Source organism: Meles meles, chromosome 9 (assembly GCF_922984935.1).
Source record: "Meles meles chromosome 9, mMelMel3.1 paternal haplotype, whole genome shotgun sequence".
NCBI lineage: Eukaryota > Metazoa > Chordata > Mammalia > Carnivora > Mustelidae > Meles > Meles meles.
In genome coordinates, this window is record NC_060074.1 from 55,811,622 (window position 1) to 55,831,329 (window position 19,708).

General features: G+C 44.4%; 1 protein-coding gene across 2 annotated transcripts in view; it reads right to left on the reverse strand.

Annotated features, from left to right (window-relative positions):
- ACVR1 (activin A receptor type 1) overlaps positions 1-18,525 on the reverse strand; it is a 129,793-nt gene extending 111,268 nt beyond the window's left edge. The window contains exon 1 of one of the 2 annotated variants that reach the window (XM_046018563.1): positions 17,984-18,525. The gene's annotated coding sequence lies outside the window, so the exon portion shown is untranslated. Of the gene's footprint in view, positions 1-3,407; positions 3,427-17,983 lie in introns of those variants that run through there. The other variant, XM_046018565.1, reaches the window with a different exon arrangement.
- Positions 18,526-19,708: the final 1,183 nt, after the last annotated feature.

Consider the following 19,708-nt stretch of genomic DNA (forward strand, 5'->3'; position numbering starts at 1 on the left):
TATTTCTAGTCAGGAAATTCACACAACATTTTGGAGATTATCTCAATCACCAGCAAAACGGAACACAAGATAGCAACCACTGGGAGATCAAGAGCAAAGACAAAGGAAAGAAGAATGGCGCTTGGCCGCAGAACTAGCAGACCCAAAATGCACAGTAGGGTGTGTATCCATAAAACACACTTTACACCCCTCCAATGAGTTGACTCGCTTTTCACGTTCCTCATGAAAGTCAGTGAGCAACGGATGGGCCCCTCACAAAAGAAAACTCTGTCCCAGTCAGCCTTGAAGACGGAGTAAACCTGCACTGCGGGTGGTCCTGGGGGAGAAGCTTTGGGGAGGTAGAGTCTGTACAAGTCTGAATTAGCCTTGTGGGTCAACGGTCCTTCAGCGGGAGGGGAGCTGAATTAAGTGCAGGGAAATGACTTTATGGTCTGACTCATATTTTGCCTTTTTCTCTTCTCAAAAGAAACAAGCTCCTAATGGCACATTTTCTGATGACCAAACATTAACTCATCTGCCTAAATTTGCCTCAGTGACTAAAAAGTTCCTCACTTCATACTGAAGCAATACCTTGAAATTTTAATGTAAATACAAAAAATGGACTCAAAATCTTATTCCTCTTCCTCAATCCGTAGCATTCTGAAAAATAATATATTTCAATGTAGTCTGATGTATGGCTTCTTAGACAGGACTATATAAAAAAAATTATACACTACCATCCCTTAGTAGAAGTAGGGAAAAAAGTGCTATCATGTGCTTTTGTCCTGTGGCTATAATTAAGGTTGAAAAGACCTTCAGTTTTCTCCTCTAAGACATCATCAGATTAGAATACTCCCGTCTCATCCTCACCGCCCCTCCATGGGCTCCTTTAAAAATGTCTGACATCCTTCCAGTTCCCCCTAAGCGACTCCTTCCTGCTTTCAACTTTTCATAGCTCACTCAAAACCTCTTGTCTCTCGTCCTAAAACTTGCTGATTCCATTTTCTCATTCTCTTTCATCATTCCCTTTCCCGAAATCATAACATCCTATCTTTAACGATTCACAGGGGGGAAAAGAAGGTCATTTAAAAAAATTGATAATGGTCCATTGTGATAAAATGGAGAATGTGCAATACAAAACAGCACCTCCCTTACTCAAAGGAACAAGTATTTACTGAGTGCCCATTTCGCGCCCTGCAGGGATTACAAAACAAGGTCAGCTTTCCTCAACTGTGAGCTTCGTCAGAGAGGCTGATGTACCCTCACACCCATCCACCAGCCCATCGAGGCATCCCATACGTAAAGGAGAGCCCCACTGAAGTCCAGACGGTCTGGGGCCTCTTCCACTGTAGATGACTTCTGGTCTTAAAATAAGAAATGCCAAAACAGAGTGACAAAAACTGTGTATGTATTAAATGTTTACAAACCATGCCAGGGGATATTATTGGGCTGGTCTCAAGATAATTGCGTGGCTCAGTAATGAGACACAAGTTCAAAGTTGTGTGACCCACGATGCCTTCTTTCAATCCTGTTGTTACAGTTCCCAGGCCCTGTCATTCAGAAGTAACGTCAAGACCCATGTGAGACACCTTGTGAGGGGGAAGCTTGGCCCAACAGGCCTCCTGCCCTCTGCCCTCAAAGAACTTACAAACTAATTGGGGGGGAAGTTGGGGGGTAGGGGAGCAGGGGACACACTTTACTCCCACCCATTCCTGAATCTGATGGAAGAAATACCATGCCGGGACACCAGGATCCCATCCTGGACCTGTCACTAAGTCATTAATCACAGGCAAGTCCTCCTCAATATATTAAACCTCAGAGCTTCTACTCTTTTTTCCCTGTGAAATGGAAGAATACTGTTCTCGGCCCTGCCTTCCGTACAAAGGTTACTCAGAGGCTCACATAAGACGGGGTGTTGCTTTGGCACACTCCAAAGCCGTCCACAAATGTGAACTACCTCAGAACAAAGGTGGCATACTGACTCACACACTGCCTTCTCGTCAGCGTTAAAAAAAAGGGGGGGAGGGGGTTTAATGACACTTATAAACATATAAATTCAGAATCTGACATTGTTGTGCCCGGGGAATAGGAAGAGAAGGAGAAAAAAGGTGAGTGGTATGATTTGAAAGTAAAGCAATTTTACAGAGCTCCAGAGAGCGCTGGCAATTTACTTGTGTATATCTGAATATTCGTTATAATCCTTGTTCCTTGTTGAAATAACTTCCATGAGTAACGAGAGGATGACTACTTCCCAAACAAACCCAGATTTATTCCCTAAGGTCCCATCCTATCCCAGGCTTTTTCTTCAGTGACCATGCTATCATCTTGTTTCCTCCCTCACGCTAAATTTACACAAATATGACTAATGATGTCCTAAATTACCAAAACAAACTGTTATCTGGTCCACAGGGCTACCTTCCTTGGGGTGAGCGGAGGAAGACACACTCTCCTTAGCATCACTCCTACTAGTTGGGCTGTTCCCAGACTCCTCCCTCAGGTCCTTCCCCTGCCCTCACCGTGAACCCCAGGTGCAAAGCACCCTCAAGCCTGCTCCCCAGCCAAGCCGATTCCCCACCTGGAACTTCGCTGCCCTCTGGACCTGAAGAGGCTCTCCTCTGTTTCCAGCCCAGCCCTTTTTAACTATGACTCTTTTCTTCTCAACGGTCCATTCATCACCTCCCCCTGGATGTCCCAAGGCTCTGAAACCTCCACCGTCTTCTCAAGCCACATTTGTCCCCAATGCATGGCCAGTCCGCTGTTCCCCCAGCCTCCCAACAAATGTTTCCCAAAGTGAGGAACATCCGCTACCCCTCATCTCCTAGCATGATGCTAGATCAAGTTCAACTTTTTTTCTTTATAATGATTAGTGCTTCTATTACAGTTAATTAAATGAAATTAAAATAAATTATAGGGGTGCCTGGGTGGCTCAGTGGGTTAAAGCCTCTGCCTTCGGCTCAGGTCATGATCCCAGGGTCCTGGGTTCGAGCCCCGCATCGGGCTCTCTGCTCAGCGGGGAGCCTGCTTCCTCCTCTCTCTCTGCCTGCCTCTCTGCCTACTTGTGATCACTGTCTGTACAAATAAATAAATAAAATCTTTAAATAAATAAATAAATTCTAAAGGTGCATCAATACTGCTTTTTCACAGTTCCAGTTATTTGGAACGAGTTTTCACACCCCTCATCTGGAGACCTATAAAAAATTCCACTGTCAGGGTACATCCAGACCAATTAAATCACAACCTGTAGGGTGGGAATGGGCATTGGGTTTGGAAACCTCTCCGGGTGCTTCCAACAAGCAAACACATTTGGGAATCACTCCATTAGAATGAGCCTGAAACAGGTATTTAAGGTCCAAGGTTGAGCCCATCTAAAGAAAATGAGGCAATCAGTCAAAAGCACAGTAAACAGGTAGGAACAGTACCAAACTCACTTTGCCTGTCCAGGACTTTAGCACGGCAAGTCCAGCAGCCTAGAATGGCCCATAGTCCCAGGCAATCCCAGACAGTTGGTCAACCTACTAATAAGCTAAGGCAATGTCTCAAGTGTGGGAATGAGTGCTAGCATTTCCCAAAACATGTTCTCCAAAATGCTCTCCACTCCCCCTGGAGTGTTAACAGCCAGGCAGCTACAAAGGGTTCCACTGAGGTATAACTTGAAAGACCAGGAATATCCGGGAATATCCCAGGGTAAGTGATTCAGATAAGGTGTTCCTCCATGCCGGCTTCTCTGAACTTCCAATGTGCTATGAAAATTTACACTGTCTGAGAGAAGAGTATAACGTCCTCCTTTTCTCACTTATTTGAGGACTTCTTTTGTGGTGTACTTTTTGATTCCGGTTTCAAGAAACATCGTGTAACAGGCTGCCTCGCTTGTACTTCCAGATGATTTGTGGAAAATACGAATCTGATAATGTTACTTCTTCATTATCTAGCCCACGTTTGAAAACTAAAGTCCAGACTCCTTGGCAGGCGGTCTACTTCCCCAGCTCTCCCATCCTTTACCTCCTCCTCGTGCTGCAGTCCAGGGTTTCTCAAACTTCTAGAAGCATTCAAATCACATAGGCATACTGTTGCAGCACTGACTCTCACTCAGCAGAATTGGGCGGCCCTGAGACTCCCCATCACCAGGGGGGCTCGCGCCCCAAACGGTGCCATTCCTGCTGAACCAACCACCACACTTCTGAGTAGCGGAGCACTGGTCACATTCGGCTCTGAAGGATGTCATTTTTCCTATAAGCCTCTGTACCAAAAGCCCTTTTTCCACCTGCTACCTTCCTCCTCAACCTTCAAGATGCTCAAGAATATCATTCCTCTGAAAAGATGACCTCAGATGCCCTCTCGAACAAAACTGCACATCCCATCTCTATGTTTAGAGTTCCATTCTGGTGCTTTGCTCGGCTGTGGCTTGGCGATTGATTCTTCTCCTTCTCTCAGGCTGAGCTCTCCGACAGCCTTTCTGTCTTTATATGCTCAGTGCCCGGCACATGGTAGCTACTCAACAAATCTACATAAAAGGAAGGAGTAGCCACACAAAGGAGATAATATATGAACTTGGTCTAAGGAGACCTTCTGAAAATGAGGTTGTTATGCAGAATCAAGTGTGTCGGTTTGGAGTTTCGCAGTTGGAGACCTTCAGCAAGAGAGATAAGTAGAAGCTCAGCTAACGTGGCAGAGAATCAATGATAAATGAATATCCTCACCTACTTTTTTTTACACTACACAAAAAAATTAAGTTCCCAGTTTTCTTGAAATGAAACTAAATCCAGATAATCTTCCGATTAACATTTAACAGACTAAAATCACCAGGCACAGTGGGAAATAAAACACCATTTGACCTCTAAATCTGTGTTCATCTACTCTTCAAAGAATCCTTCTGACAATTCTCAGTTTAAACAAACCTTTGTGCAAAGAGTGTTCCAGCAGGTTTAATGTAGTCAAAGCTGTCAAAATCATGGGCAATGTATCATACTTAAGAGAGCATTTGAAAATGCGTCAATAATTATAATTAGACACTTGTACCAGATCTAATATACTTTCACTACCCTTTAACTTCAACCAATGTAAAATTAAACCCAGTTTCTTAAAAGTGCAACTCTCAGATCATAATTTAATTCTAAAGCAGATATAAAACCTGTCACACTGCAGAGACCCAGTACATTTTACTCAAGAGGAGAAAAGGCCATGGTATTGTAATACATCATTTTAGGGAAGGTGACCACCTTTAATGCTGAAAGGGTAAAATACATTATGGAGGTGACATAATCTTCCAATATTTACTTCACCCATTTGTATTTAAAGATTTTCTCTTCAAAATTATGCACGACCCACAGCTCAAAGACAATAACTGTTAATAGTCCCCTTTATTTCCTACCAATCTTTTTTTTTTTTTTTCCCTATGTCCATATGTCTATAACTACAAGTCTGGAATTGTACTATGTCTTATGTTTACCTACATTTATGGAATTGTATATAATTTATGGGTTTGGAATTGTATGGTTTTTGTGTCCTGCTTTTTCTTTAAAAAAAAGAAAAAAGAATGTATTTATTTATTTGAAAGAGAGAATGAACAAGAAGTGAGAAGGGACAGAGGCAGAGGGAGAAGCAGACTCCCCACTAAGCAGGGAGCCCAAGGTGGAGCTTGATCCTAGGACCCTGGGACCATGACCGGAGCCAAGGGCAGACACTCAACCAACTGAACCACCCAGGCACACCATGTCCTGCTTTTTCTACTTAATATTGTTTTGTATACTCTTTGTGGCCTATTCTATTCATTCTAAAAATTTCTGCATGCCTACTATAGATACGGCAGTATATGAGTACAGGATACACAGGCACACTCAGAGTACCAAACACCGTCTCTGTGCTCAGTATTTACCCCAGAGATATGGGTACATAAGGTAGCATATGTAAGATACAGAAAAGAAGAGGGGTGCCTGTGTGGCTCAGGTTAAGTGTCTGCTCAGCTCAGGTCATTCAGCGGGGAGCCTGCTTCTCCATCTCTGCCCCTTCCCCCATTTGTGTGAGTGCTCTCTCCCTCTCTCAAATAAATAACTAAAATCTCTTAAAAAAAAAAAAAAAGATATGGAAAAGAAAGATCTAATTAGATGGAATACCCATGAAAACCTTCTTTTGAGAAGGTTACTTTGAAGGTGAGATCTGTCCCTGAAAATTCATCTCAGATAATACTTTTAGTGACTATATAATTTTCCATTTTTTTAAAATAAAAGTGTGTGTGCGTATATACATATGCATATATATGTAACATATATAAAGGTTACTTATGTAAGTTATTATAGAACATTTAAGTTGTTTCTTTTTTTTTTTTTTTGCTACTCTACAGCTAAGTGAATAAATTTGTATACTTAAAGAGCTTTAGTAAATAATTTTTTTTTTTTTTCATGAGTAACCAAGGGCTCAAAATCTTTTCCAGGAAAATTACATTTATACTAACAGCCCAAAATTTTTAAGTCTTTGAAATGAAAAATCTTAAGCATGTTGCTTAATTCTGGGGGAGCCAATTTCTAAAGAAGAAAATGCGACATGGGGAAAAAAAAAAAACCCATGAATTTTATATTAAATTTTATTTACTTGGGTTTGGATTTTTAAATGCATCTAATTTGGTAACTGCCAGGAAACACAACCATTTTATTAAACTATACCAACTAAATACCTCAAAATTTCCAATAATCCCCTATTGTATCTTTTTCCTATTATTAAAAACTTTGAAAGATCCAAAACAGTCCACTCTAGTATGCTCCAAAATCATAAATAAAATTGTGCTGTTTCTTAAAAACTGTCTATTATATACTTATTGCTTTTTTTAAAAGCTATTACAAAAATAAAATTTTTCCTTAAGTCTAAAAATCCATTGCCTCCATTCTTGATCAATAATAAAAAGCTGACTATATGAGTTTCTTGGTCACTAAATGCCTACTTACCACTCACCGTATTTTTTTTTTAAGATAATCAGCCATATAAGCTCTGCTTTTAACATAAAGCACAAACCAGACATAGTGCTTTAAAACAATCAAAGTAAACCTGTGGTTAGCAAGGCTTCCAAAGCCCACGGTTCCTCAGACTCAAACTTACACAAGGAAGGGGAAAAAAAAAAAAAAAATCATCAAGCTTCATTTACTGGAAGTACCAAACAGGAGGGAGACTGAAAGAATCAACAAATTATTAAACTTCTGAAATAGCTGAGTCTCTGCTTTTCCAAAGCAGACGAGGAAAGAAAGATACCACAAAGAGAAAAGTTAAGTGACTTTCCTGGGCCACAAAATTGGTTTACACCAGAGAGAACAGACTCCTGCTTCAGTCTCATGGGTTGCTTTGTCATTCCCACCATGCCACCTTGCTTCACCAACACAACTCAAGTATCAAATTCTTGTTACAACCTCTACTGTAATTTTAAATGTAAATACCTTAGATTCAGTAATTCCAGTCCTTGATATTTATACCTCCCCTCAATATACAGGAGACAGATCTCCATACACGTCTACATATAAATCAGTATGTAGGTCCATGGTAACTAGCATATGTAAAGACAGTCACTACAACATTATAACACATAATGTGACCTCAAATAAGTAAAAGACTAGTTAAATAAATAATGATATATCTATACTATGGAATTACCTTTCAAAATAATAAGGAAACTGTTCATCCTGATAGGAAATGATTTCTAAGATAAAAACTAAATGAAAACAGCCAGGTCCAGAACTGAAATATGTGCAATATATTATATTTATAAGAAAAACACATTAGTATATGTTTGTAAATATAAAAATGACCACTGGAAGGATGTACAATTCGTTTTAATGATGGTTTTTCTCTAGCAAGGGAGAGTAGAAGCCGGAGGACCAAAGTTACCTTTCCTATATACCCTTCCTATACTTCAAATCTTATCATAAGCACATATAATATCACATATCGTCTCTAAAACATAAACTATCATAAAAATATCAAAAATATTTGATTAAGAAAAGAATTATGGGAACCCATACTAATGTACTGTAATAAAATAAAGCCAGGAATTATAAATAAAAACACCAATTTGATTTTTTTTTTTTTTTTTTAAGAATCATGTGGCCCAAAAAGGAGACCATAATGTCTGAGACAAAAGTATAAGAATAATAGAACACGGTATGTTAACTATACTAGAATTAGAATTAAAAATTCACCAAAAGTCTGAGAACAAAAGAAATGCCCTCCTGGAAATATTTTCTTGCTCAATAGCCACATCTGGGAAAGATTCACTCCACCTGTGCCTAGATTGTCCTTAAAACAATACCTTCTGGGATCAAAAGGGAACCAATTGGGAGAAGGAGACCAGCGGAGGAGGACCTGGCTGGGAGGGAACCTAAACAAATAAGTCAAGATAAGAAGGAGAGAAAAAAAGAAAGAAAAAAGAAAAAAACCCTCATCTGTAATTTAAAAAGGACATTCCATTCTAAACCCGTTTTTTAACAGGTTGAATCTCTTTTGAGAATAAATCTCAAAACAAGAGAATAAATCTCAAAACAAGTCATTTGCTTCTGGCACTGTTTTCCCCGTCGCAGGGCTAGAACAACCACTTTTTCTGTCACCTGTGATACTTAAAAAAAAAAAAAAGTTCCAATTTCTTTCACCTAAATTAGACTCGGTGCAATAGGCATAAACATAAATTATAGGTGTCACCCATCAAACAGTGTATCTGCCTTTGATTCTATGAGCAGATGTTTATTAGGTCCCATGTTCAAAAGTTGACGACTGTTACAGTATTCCTTTATTAGGATAAATATTTGATTTATTTGCAAGATAAGGCATTTGACCCAAAAAAGTAAGAGACTTTAAGCTGTTTGTAGTTGGTTCATTTTATCATTCAGACCATAGTCCATTTCTTCCTATTTCCAAAAGGGACCTCTCTCCCCCAGATCCGAATCCCCCAGGATGGCATCCTCTCAACAGACCTAATCCCCACAGCTCCAAATCCTTATCTGCTGGTTCCACTGCTGTATTTCCAACTCCTCACGAGACTCAAGCAAGCCCTCTTCTATGTGCTTACTCCACCAGAACCTAAACCCCAATACCATGCCCTACTCCCAACCAGCTCCTCTTAACCTTTCATTTTCTTTTAGGATCAGCACCCTTCTCTCAGTCATCTGCGTTCCCTAAGTCACATCCTTCTGCCTCCCACTCACCCCTTCCTCTCTTCAAAAAAATGACTGCGCACCTTATGGCTTCTCCAGACCAAGGCCAAAACCTTAATTCCCCCTACTCTCATTTCCCTCACCTACTGGGCATCTGCCCTCACCGCTCATCTGTAGCAAAATAGAAGGCTATGGATCGGGGCCTCAAAGTCATATGCCATAGGGTCAATCAGTGAGCACGTCAGAGTGAGCCGGCTAGGAGAATCAAGAATAAAGAGTGAGTGATGCTGGGCCTCTGCGTCTGGGAGGAAACTGACTGAGCTGGGACTGCGGCAAACCCAAGCGCACATGTCCACTGAGAACCACACAGTAACAAGGAGCTCTGGCAGGTCCCTACAGGAATGTGGGCCTTGGGCTGCCAGGGCTTGCAGTCTTGCAGAAGAACGTGGAAAGCTGAATTTGTTCTGGGAAATATTCCCCTATTTAAATGATGGCAACTATTTCAAAAAGAAAAAAAAAAGTGTTACATAGGGTATCAAGTGGGACCTAAGTCTGAGGTGTGGTCAGCCTGGGGGCCGCCACTTTCCAAACTCTGCTTTAGAGCAAGTGACTTTGGAATGTACAGCCTGGGTTCAAGTTCAGATGTGTGACCTCAGGCATCTTCCAGCATCCCTCTGAGTCTCAGTTTCTCCTTCCATAAAATGGGGATAACAAACGGGAGTTCCTCCTAGCTTGGGCGTGAGCATTCAATGTGAGAATGCGAGCAAGGGGCCTGAGCAGGGCCTCCCTTCCAAATGTTATCTTACTGTTGCTATTTTAGAATCAGGTCTAAAAATCTTTCACCTGGCATCCAAAGTAAACCATAATTTGCCTCTAAATCCCCCTTTCTAAGCTTTCTTCTGCCGTGTTCCCCCTGATGTACTCCACATCAGTTGGAGTACAACTGGAGTACTCCAGTTGGAGTACAACAGTCACGTTACACAAGACTTCTAACTTCCAGGAGTTACCATATACGCGTGGCAAGAAAAGAATAAACATGCAGGAGGGTGGGCAACAGAACCACTGCCATAGCACCCGCCCCTCCGCTCAACTGCGGCTCTAGCATTAGTGCAAAACCAGAGACATGAACCTGCTCTTCCTTCCGATTATCGCAGGTCACGCTGCCTCGCTGAGAAGCTGCACCTCAAGGCACCGAGTCTGACTCCAGTGGTGACAAACAGGTGCAACTATGTTTTTCCACAACGTAGCCCTTAAACCAAAGCCAACTACCTCATAGTTCCTTGCCCCATCCCCTGGCAGGTTTCCTCCTCCACAACCTAGACACATACAGACATCTCTGAAAATGATAACATCGGAATGGTACCTCTTTCCAAGGCCAGCCAAACAGTCACTTCCTCAAAGGTGTTGTCTGATCCTTATCCCCCCCGTACCTCGTGACCAGGATACTTGGCCTTCTGCCGTTTACAGTTAGATGTGCAGTTCTTCAGGCCCTTACTCAAGTGCACCTTGAGCTCAACTTAATGTTTCTGTCCTTTCCATGCCCAGCCCGAGGTACAGGATCTTGATAAAAGCCCAACAGATGAAGGAAGAAGAAGAGGGGAAACAGATGAAGGAAGCAGCAAGGTGGGAACGATTTTGATGATAAGGACAATGACAGCAAGAATGACTGCAGCCACCAATTAAGCTCTTACTTACATCTTTGGATAGAAAAAGCTGGTCTCTACTAAACTTGTTTTGTGTTTCAGAACAATAACTGTATCAAGTCACCTTCCCTACCTCTCTCCTATCCTTCTGGGGCAGGGTACCTAAAGAGGGACTCCTGCTGTCCCCTTATTATACCGAGAGTCACCACCCCATTTCAAATATAACCTAAACAAACAGGGAGCTAAGTGGCTCCTGCCCCTAGTTTAAGTTATTTAGCCCCACCTTTGACGCTGATGAGGATCAAGATGATGCTGTACTTTGGGAGCTGGTCCAAAGCACATATTAGTCACTTTAATCTGATGTGGGGAAACAAGCAAAGACCCCCTACACAGAGAAAAGAACAATGGGTGGGGGAGTGGGGGGAGAGCAGAAGGGCATGGACCATCTGTAGAATAATTGAGACTCATACAAAAAGAAAAACAAAATTCTCATCCAGATTAGCAAATGTCCAATAAACAAATTAAGGCTGATTTCCACAATATCTAGAATAGTTGTTGTTTTTTTTTTTCTTCATACTGCTGGTTAGAACCCATTAGGAAGTTGTGAAATCAATGTAGTAAATAGAGACCAGGATATTTTTTTAAATTGACTAGAAATTAGGACGCACTGCTGTATTGTTTTGTAAAAATTATAATTCAGCTTTATTTTTAATATGCATGTGTGTATGTGTGTGTACTCCGTCATGATGTAAAATGTATTGCTGCGAGTAAAAAATGTTTTTAAAACACTGAAATAGAACATTTATGTTTATATAATCTCCGGGGACTGAGATTTTCCATTTTTTACTAGGCCATACTCACAAAGTAAGAGAATATTTGTTCGTGCCACCTGTTGTGCACAACAGTTCAGTTCTTCAAGTTCAAAAAACATTTTAAAAAAATATCACTTGGCACACTTGTCCCTTACCATTTTCCTTATTCTCTAAAGGAAGATAAAGATCACTCTAGACAACCACCTACACTTTTTCCTCCTACTGGTTGTTCCTATGTATATTTCTATCTTGTGTAAGTCCCTGACATCAAGTGGCAAGTCCAAAAGCTCCAGCTCTCTTAATACTGACAAGTATTAACCTATAACTTAAGAAGAGTGACCCATCAGGCACATGATGTTTTCACAGAGAGTACACCACCACTCATCAAGAGCTACAATAGCTATTGTAAGGTAAGGGTCCGAACTTGGCTTAAAATATCTCAACTCATCTCCTCTGCACCAGAATGCTCTTTCTCAAGTTCTTTCTCAGCATCCACTCTCTTCAAAGTCCAAGTACCACCATACATCTAATACCCAGCTCTGTCTAAGACCACTCCTATGTTCCTCTAGCCGCCCCCCCGTATATTTCCCATCAAGCTCAAGGTTATTTTTAGAAGTGCAATTGATAATTCTTCCAAAATTGCCTTAAAAAGAAAAATAAAAACTAGAGCAATCTTATTTTCTTTATGTCATAATTTTTTTTTTTAAGTAAGCTCTATACCCATGAACTCATGACCCCGAGGATCAAGAGTAGCATGCCCTACCAACTCAGCCAGCCAGGCACCCCAAAGCGATCTCATTTTCAACGTCATCCATGCTGCACGGAGGCTACCGAAGACCCCGTGCCTAACTTTCACAGATGAGCAAGGCACCCAACTATCAAGCACTCAAGCAGAAAAGGTCTACATGGCATGCCCACTCAAATCAGCCCTTAAAACCTATCAAAAGAAAATCTCACTCTGGATTCCATCCATTTTCCAAAGAGGTCATCCACATTCCATCTCTCCACAATGAGCACTGCCTACCATGCTGTTTCCACTGTCAACTATTTGTGAACATACGCAACAGGACAAAGTCAGTGTGAAGGAGTCAATTCACCAACTGAAAAAGTCCCAGCCATGCAATCAGGATCAATGCGCTGTAGGATATTAAATATACGTTGAGATATTCTTCCCAAAGAAGGTTTTCCCCTTAAACGGAAAAACAACAACAGGAAGCATAAACTGAAAAGAATACAATAAATGTTTGTTGAGTCCACTATGTTACAGTATCACGCATTAAAGGGGTATCAAAAAAAGTTCCTTCTACCTAGAATGTCTTTCATCCCTGCTTCCCAGACTCATCCTCAAGGACCTCTATGTCTAGTATCATCTGCTCTCAGGCTGCCTCCGATTCCCTAGAGTAGTGGACTTGTCTGCTTCTCCAATATGCAATCAGCCATTCATTCTCTCGACAATTAAAAAACCATTTGCTGACTGTGTGGTCTGGGCCAGGCATTGTGTTAGGTGCAAAACATATACAAAAGATGAATAAGACACAGTCCTTGCCCTCAAAGAGCTCAATGAGGGAATTTTGAAAGGCTGTGTATCGGTGAAGGAGAATGAATGGTGTCGAGCAAATAAATGGAGGAGTGAATAACCTGAAGTCCTTGCCCTCTTTTTTAAGATCAGTTAAGTCCCAGAAGGAGTAGTAAGGATGATAAATACTAGGAAAATGTCAAAAAGCAAAATCCAGGAAGCATTCCTGCACTGAGATTAATCTGAGCCTGAGGACTGGCTCTCCCCAAAAGTGGGGGGAAGGGCAAGGCAAAGGGACTGGCTCCAAGGCTCAGCCCCAAGATGAGAAAGAGCTGAACCTATCAGGACACCTGACAGAAGAAGCATCAGGACACCTATGCTCAAGGGGACCCTCTGAACTCGCCCCATTGTGCAAAAAACAAACCCCACCTAAGGCATGAACCTCCACAAAATATGGAAAAACTAAAACTCAGAGTCACTTTCCTGGTCACAGAAATAAAGGCCAAGTACCCAGAGCAAACAATGAAGCAACCCGAAGGGCAAAGTGGAATGTTGGTCAGAGACTGAAACCCAAAAATCAAACAAATGAGTAGTGGTGGCTCTGGGAAACAAAAGTCTCACGGATCACAGAAGATTCTTCAGACATATAAACAAGCTCCGATTTCCCGAAACACACGTAAGAGCATAGGAATATTATTCGACTGGCCAGTTGGTTTGAATACTGGGGACAGGGAAGTATCTGTTTTAACTTCACAAAGGAAGCTGCTGGATCTCGTTAGTTAATTTTGGGAGCCTAAGTTCAAACAAAACTACCTCCCATCCGAACCTAAGGCCATAATTTGCCAACCACATCATCTTCATGAAGCTCTTTCAGTATATGTGCTGCCGAAGCGAGCACCATGAAGCTCTTTCAAAAGGAGTCTTTTAAATGAATGCCCCTTCAACAGACAAATCCTGCTTTGGAACTTCTGATTCGTAAACCAGCATGGCAAGCAAGAGCAGTCTACAGCCAACTGCTAAAAAAGAAGAGGTAAACCTTCCACTTGGTTCTTCGGAGGTCTGGAACTAGCCACAGAAAGAAACACAAAGTTCTCACTCCAAGAGATCAAAGAAGGCATTTTGTACCAGGAAACCAAATTCAAATTCTCATTTCCAGGAATAAAGCCACAGGGCCCAATATTTGCTTGGGAAAATGAAACAGGAGACTATGTGGACTCCGGCTAAAATCTCGGATGGCTTCGTCTCCCAGCCTCGCCAGTTTCACGCTGTTAACATTTTGCCCATGCTTTGCTTTACCTTAAATACTGGTTTGCCAGTCTGAACGGTCACACTCACCCACCGGCAAGAATGAAAGCATTGTAACACTTCACGACAGCATTTCTTGCCCCATCCTGAGCACCAGATGCACGCGACAAGGTGCTGTTGACAACTACCAGCTTCGGCTCAGGCCCAGCCTCTGGAAACCACAGTCAGGAGAAACCATGCTGCAACCACTGCTATTATTTTGGTCACAACATTAAAATGAGAGTGGAAGCAGGAGAATACAGACAAGGGGCGATACCTCAATCTCATTCAGGTATGACAACAATCAGCTTGCTTTAAAATTGTCACCTGAGGTCTTATCAATCAGTCAACAGCATTTGCCAGCCTACATCGCACAGGCACCAAGCTCTCTATAGTCATAATAGTGCAATGAAATATCCCCCGAGTAGTCATTATGTTAATAGTCATGTGTTTAATTTTCCTTATCTTTTCACAAAAAAATATGTATCATGTATGTAGGTTACAAAGTCTAAAAACAAAATCAGCACCCCTGAACCCACCAATCAACCCAAAAACCCAGATCACCAATGCTAGATCATCGACCTACCTCCTCCACCCTGATCCCCAGGTCCCTGCAACACACACACACACACACACACACACACACACCCCAAGAAATCACTGTCCTGAATTTGGGGCTTTATTGTAAGTATAAATGTATCTTTATGATTACCTCCCATTACTAACAAGTGAATTGGCTTTCCAATTATGGCAGTGATATATTGTTTCCTCTTAAAAGATGACTTCTTTTTAGTTTTTTTAAGGTCAATCATTGCCTTACAGAAAAATACTAAATAATTAATAGACTGACACTTAGCCATGGTAAACTCATGAAGACAGTGTATGAGGGAATGAAGTATGGCAAACACTGACAAAAGAGGCTGAAAACATGGGTTCCAGAGTCTCACAAACTCCTAGCTCAAATCCCCGCTCCACCACTGACTAGCTCTACAACTAGAACAACTCCCTCAATTTCAGAAAGCCTCAATTTCTCATCATAAAACAGGAACATAATAACAAAACATATGATTGCTGTGAAAATGTCATGAAAAATGCATGTGAAGAGCTGAGCACGGTGCCTAGAACAAAGCCAATGTTCCCAACCCCCCACCCCCGCCACACTGGTCACCAAATTCATTCAAAACACATCAGAGGGTTTTGATACCATTAATAGCTTGCTTCTCCCCCGTTTCTCACAAGTTGTGCATTAGATCCCTTCACATAAAAATAAATCAGGATGCAGGGATCCAACAGCAGAACAAGCACAGAAGACGGTTCCCAGTCCCAGCTCTTCTTTGTCTAATGTACTTCTTGCATGTACACACACACACACATTGATTCCATCTTCACCTCATGACCTTGAATAACAGGATCATTTTTCAAATGCATTTCTGCCCTGTCCCCTCCTCCTCCAGAAGCCTGGACTACTTGATCCAACCTTACCTAGAAGTCTATCATGATGATCACAGTATTAGTTCTGTGTAATCTAGGGTAAGATAGAGGCAGAGTCTCTATTTACTGATTCAATCACTGTTAGCTGTTCAGTAGACAGATGCAGAAAATTTGGTAAATCACTACTCTGAAAAAAAGTCATTACAATGCTATTAATGGTATTAAGTCCCCACTTCTGAAATTAATGACGTTCCTGAATAAGGCAGACCCCTCCATCTCTATGCCGCATCCTTAATATTCTTTTAGATTACTTAGAGATAACAGGAAACTTATTCAGATGCAAATGATCACTCTCTTCCAAGGTACAAAAGTTGTAAAACTATGACCTAAATCAAGTCTTTACTTAAAACCCACTCTCCCTATTTCCATAAAAATTCACCCAGACCTCCGGGAAAGTAGGAACCCAATCTCTCCCTATCCCAGCCCTTGATTTTTGCCGTCTATCCAGAATTTACGGCAACATCATTCTCCACCTTTTGAGTATCATCTGCCACACAATTCCATGGATTTAAGACCTACACACTTCGGCTTCAAAAGACTTCCGTTTTGTTTTTTTGTTTTGTGTTTTGACTTCCAGGCCAACAAACAAAAAGGACTGCCTCACACAAAAAAGTGATTTGGTCTTAGAAGCCAGGTGATCCAAGTCCTGTCCAGGCCTAGGACAACCTCCTGACCCCTGTGTCCCTATCAGTGAAGAGGGTGAGGCCCATATTTCATACTTAAGCATATTGTAAAGCTGGATGGCGAGGCCAGTGTCTGAGGTCAGCACAAGTCTAGTGTCTGCTGGCTGCCCAAGCCTGGGCCCCCAGCCAGCCACCCACCTCCAGAGACAAGTGCCAAGACATACTATAGTGTTTCCATTTAAGGCCTGCCACTTGGATCAGCCCATCTCTGAAATTTCTTAACACCACCTTTCCAGGAAGAATTTTTTTGGGGGAAAAGGGAGGTGGTGTCTATTTTTTGCCACCGCCTTCCCTTGGGCTGTCAGAGCAGTCTGCATCTCTGGGACAGGATTCTTTAAAACCACTGGGTTCTATCTAAGTCTCAATTAGAGGGCCTCTTTTCAAAAATATACAAACTATGTATGAGATCAGTCCTTCTTCTCATAACCTAACTCCCATCACTCACACACCCTCTCTCTCACACACAACCCTCAAAAAAGAATCCCAACAAAATTAACAGATCCATTGATTACTTTGCTACCTCTCTCCAAAAGCCAAATGAAGCACAACTTTTTAACCAAGACTTTTCTTCTGCTACTAAGTGGAATGTTTTATTTCCTTAAGTAGCTTCCTCTACAGCTTTTCTCCCATGCAAGGAACGTTCAAAACTCCAGGGAAAGGAGGTTGGGGGAGGGGGAGAGACATATCTGGCGAAAACTGGACAGACGTAAGCCAGCCTAGAGACCAAAGGAAGTTAGTGAATGCAGCGGCCCCAGAGGCCCACATCTCTCCCCAGCGCGCCCCAGGTTCTAGCCTCGCTGTTTTGGTTACAGTGTTGAAGGAAGGGTTTTAAACTTGGCAAAGTACCGTGCAACATCTGTAACCACATTTGCCTTCTGGGGATCGGGAGATGAATCCCACATTCCTGGCTTTGAAGCTTTTTGAAACTGCAGCTAGGAAGAACGGAGGGCGGGAGGGAGTTGAGCAGAGTTTATTGGCTATCTCTCCAGCAGAAAATTCCTCTTGGAAGAGACGGATATTTTGAGGGTGGGGGTGATTAGCCCATCCCTTTACTCTGTACCAAGCTAAGCTGAGAAGGTGAGCCACGGGCGACCAGATCGATTTACAAGTCAGCGGCGCACACCCTGAAGGAGTTCACTACACACACACACACACACGCACACAAACACACACATGCTGCAACCCAGAGACACCCCCCCCCCCCCCGCCCCATGCCCCTGTCCTCTCCCATACCCCACCAGCAGTTCAGGCCCAGAGCAAGACAGTTTTGTTCCGCGGCTGCTTCCCCCACCTAGAGTGGATGAAGCCTGGGGGAGAAAGGAATGAAAGCGAGGGGGAGGCACCGCAGACGCCCACCTTCCCACCCCCAATCCCAGCCTCTTCTCCCGCCAGGCGCCCTCCTCCCTCGGTCCTCCCCGCCCCCGCGGCGCGGCGGGCGACCTGCCCTCACCTCTGGTCCCGCCGCTGCCGGGGCTGAGCCGGGGGAGGCGGAGTGCGAGCCAGCCGGGCGCTGCAGGTCGGCGCGGAGCGGCGCGGCGCAGCGCGGCGCGGGGCGGGGCGGGGCGGTGCAGCCGGCGAGAGAGCCCGGAACTCTGTGGGGCCGAGGGCCGGCGACCGGCCCCGAGCGGTGGCCGCGGCGACTGCAGCCGGGCGGTACGGGCGGCCAGGGGCTCTCCAGCCCTAGGGCCGGCGCGGCTGGCTGAGGAGCAGCCTGGAGGCGGCGGCGGCGACAGCCACCCGGGGGAAAGAGCCGGGGGAGGGAGGGGAGGCGGGGTGAAGAGGAGGAGGAGGAGGAAGGGGAGGAGGGCGGGCGGAATAAACTTCCCGAGGCGCAGCGGCTCGGGCTGGGAGGGCAGCCGCGGGCGGGGCGGGCGGCCCGTGGGGAGGCTCGCCCGAGGGGCGGCGGGGGAGACGGTCACAGAGAGTAGAAAAGTTCCCCCGGCGCGGAGGGGGAGGCTGCGGCGGCGGCGGCGGCTGCAAAGAGCAGGAGCCGGAGCGGGAGGAGCGGGAGGAGGAGGAGAAGGAAGTGGCTGCGGAGCGCTCGGCCAATGAGTGTCTGGAGCTGTGATTAACCAGGCAGCAACACATCATTTCCTCCCGGCGCGGATCCAGGGAGCCGGGAGGGAGAGGGAAGGCGGCGGGGCGGGGCCGTCCCCGCGCCCCCTGCAGGCGCCCGGCCGGGGGCGAGCCCGCCGAGCCCCGACGAGCCTGGCCAGGCCGCCCCCGGCGCGCCCGGCGCGGTCTGGCGGGCCCGGAGGAGCCTGCGAGCGCGCAGCCCGCGGGACTTCTCAGAGGCGGGGCGGCGGCAGGGCAGGCCCGAGTCAGGCTCCCGCGGCCGGGGTGGGAGGAGGAGAGGCCGCGCGGCGCGGGTGAGTGCCCAGGTAGGCGCGGGCGGGGCCGTCTGGACAGCTCCCGGGGGCGCGCAGGGCGGGCGGACTGCCTCCAGGTCCCCGCGACGGCGGGAGGCGCGCGGCTGGGGTCCTGCTGGTCAGCGAGAAGCCTCAGTGTTCTCATCTAGGCCATTTCTGACCTGCCTTCAAATCCTCTTCTACTTCGCTCATTTCCTTGCAAGGTCTGGGGTTATGCAAGAGCTTGCCATTTTCGCAGTCGGCCTCCTTGGCAATAAAAATAAGCGGGAGGGGTTGGGGGAAGAGGGGACGGGGGAGGGGGCTTCAGCAGTAATCTAGCCCTGTCCTAGGCGCCAGGGGAGCTTACTGTGGAAAGGAAGGAACATTCCCCGCCGCATAGAGGCTGACAACCTCGGTCCTTAGATACACAAAAACACTCCAGTGTGCTAATATTATCCAGAGCATCAAAAAGGCATGCAGGGATCAAATTTTGCATGGTGCCTGCTGAGTGTAAGGAAAGCACCAAGCCATTTCCTCGGCCCTCTAGAAGCTTATAATGTACGGTCCTATCACAAAGCAAAGTAAGAGCATGAAACCAATAAATGGGGATACCATAAAGTATTTTTATCTCTACAGGTTCATTCATGCCGCAGACATTTATTGGGTCACAGCAGTACTGCAAAAGGTTGCAAAGGAAATGGAAGATCTGGTCCCTGCAGGTCAGGAGTTTACAATCTAATTAGGAGCATAAGACACATATACATGAAACAGCTAGAAAAATCATCCCCAGGTGTGATGTAAGCAAGAGGACCGAGAAGGCTGGTGGC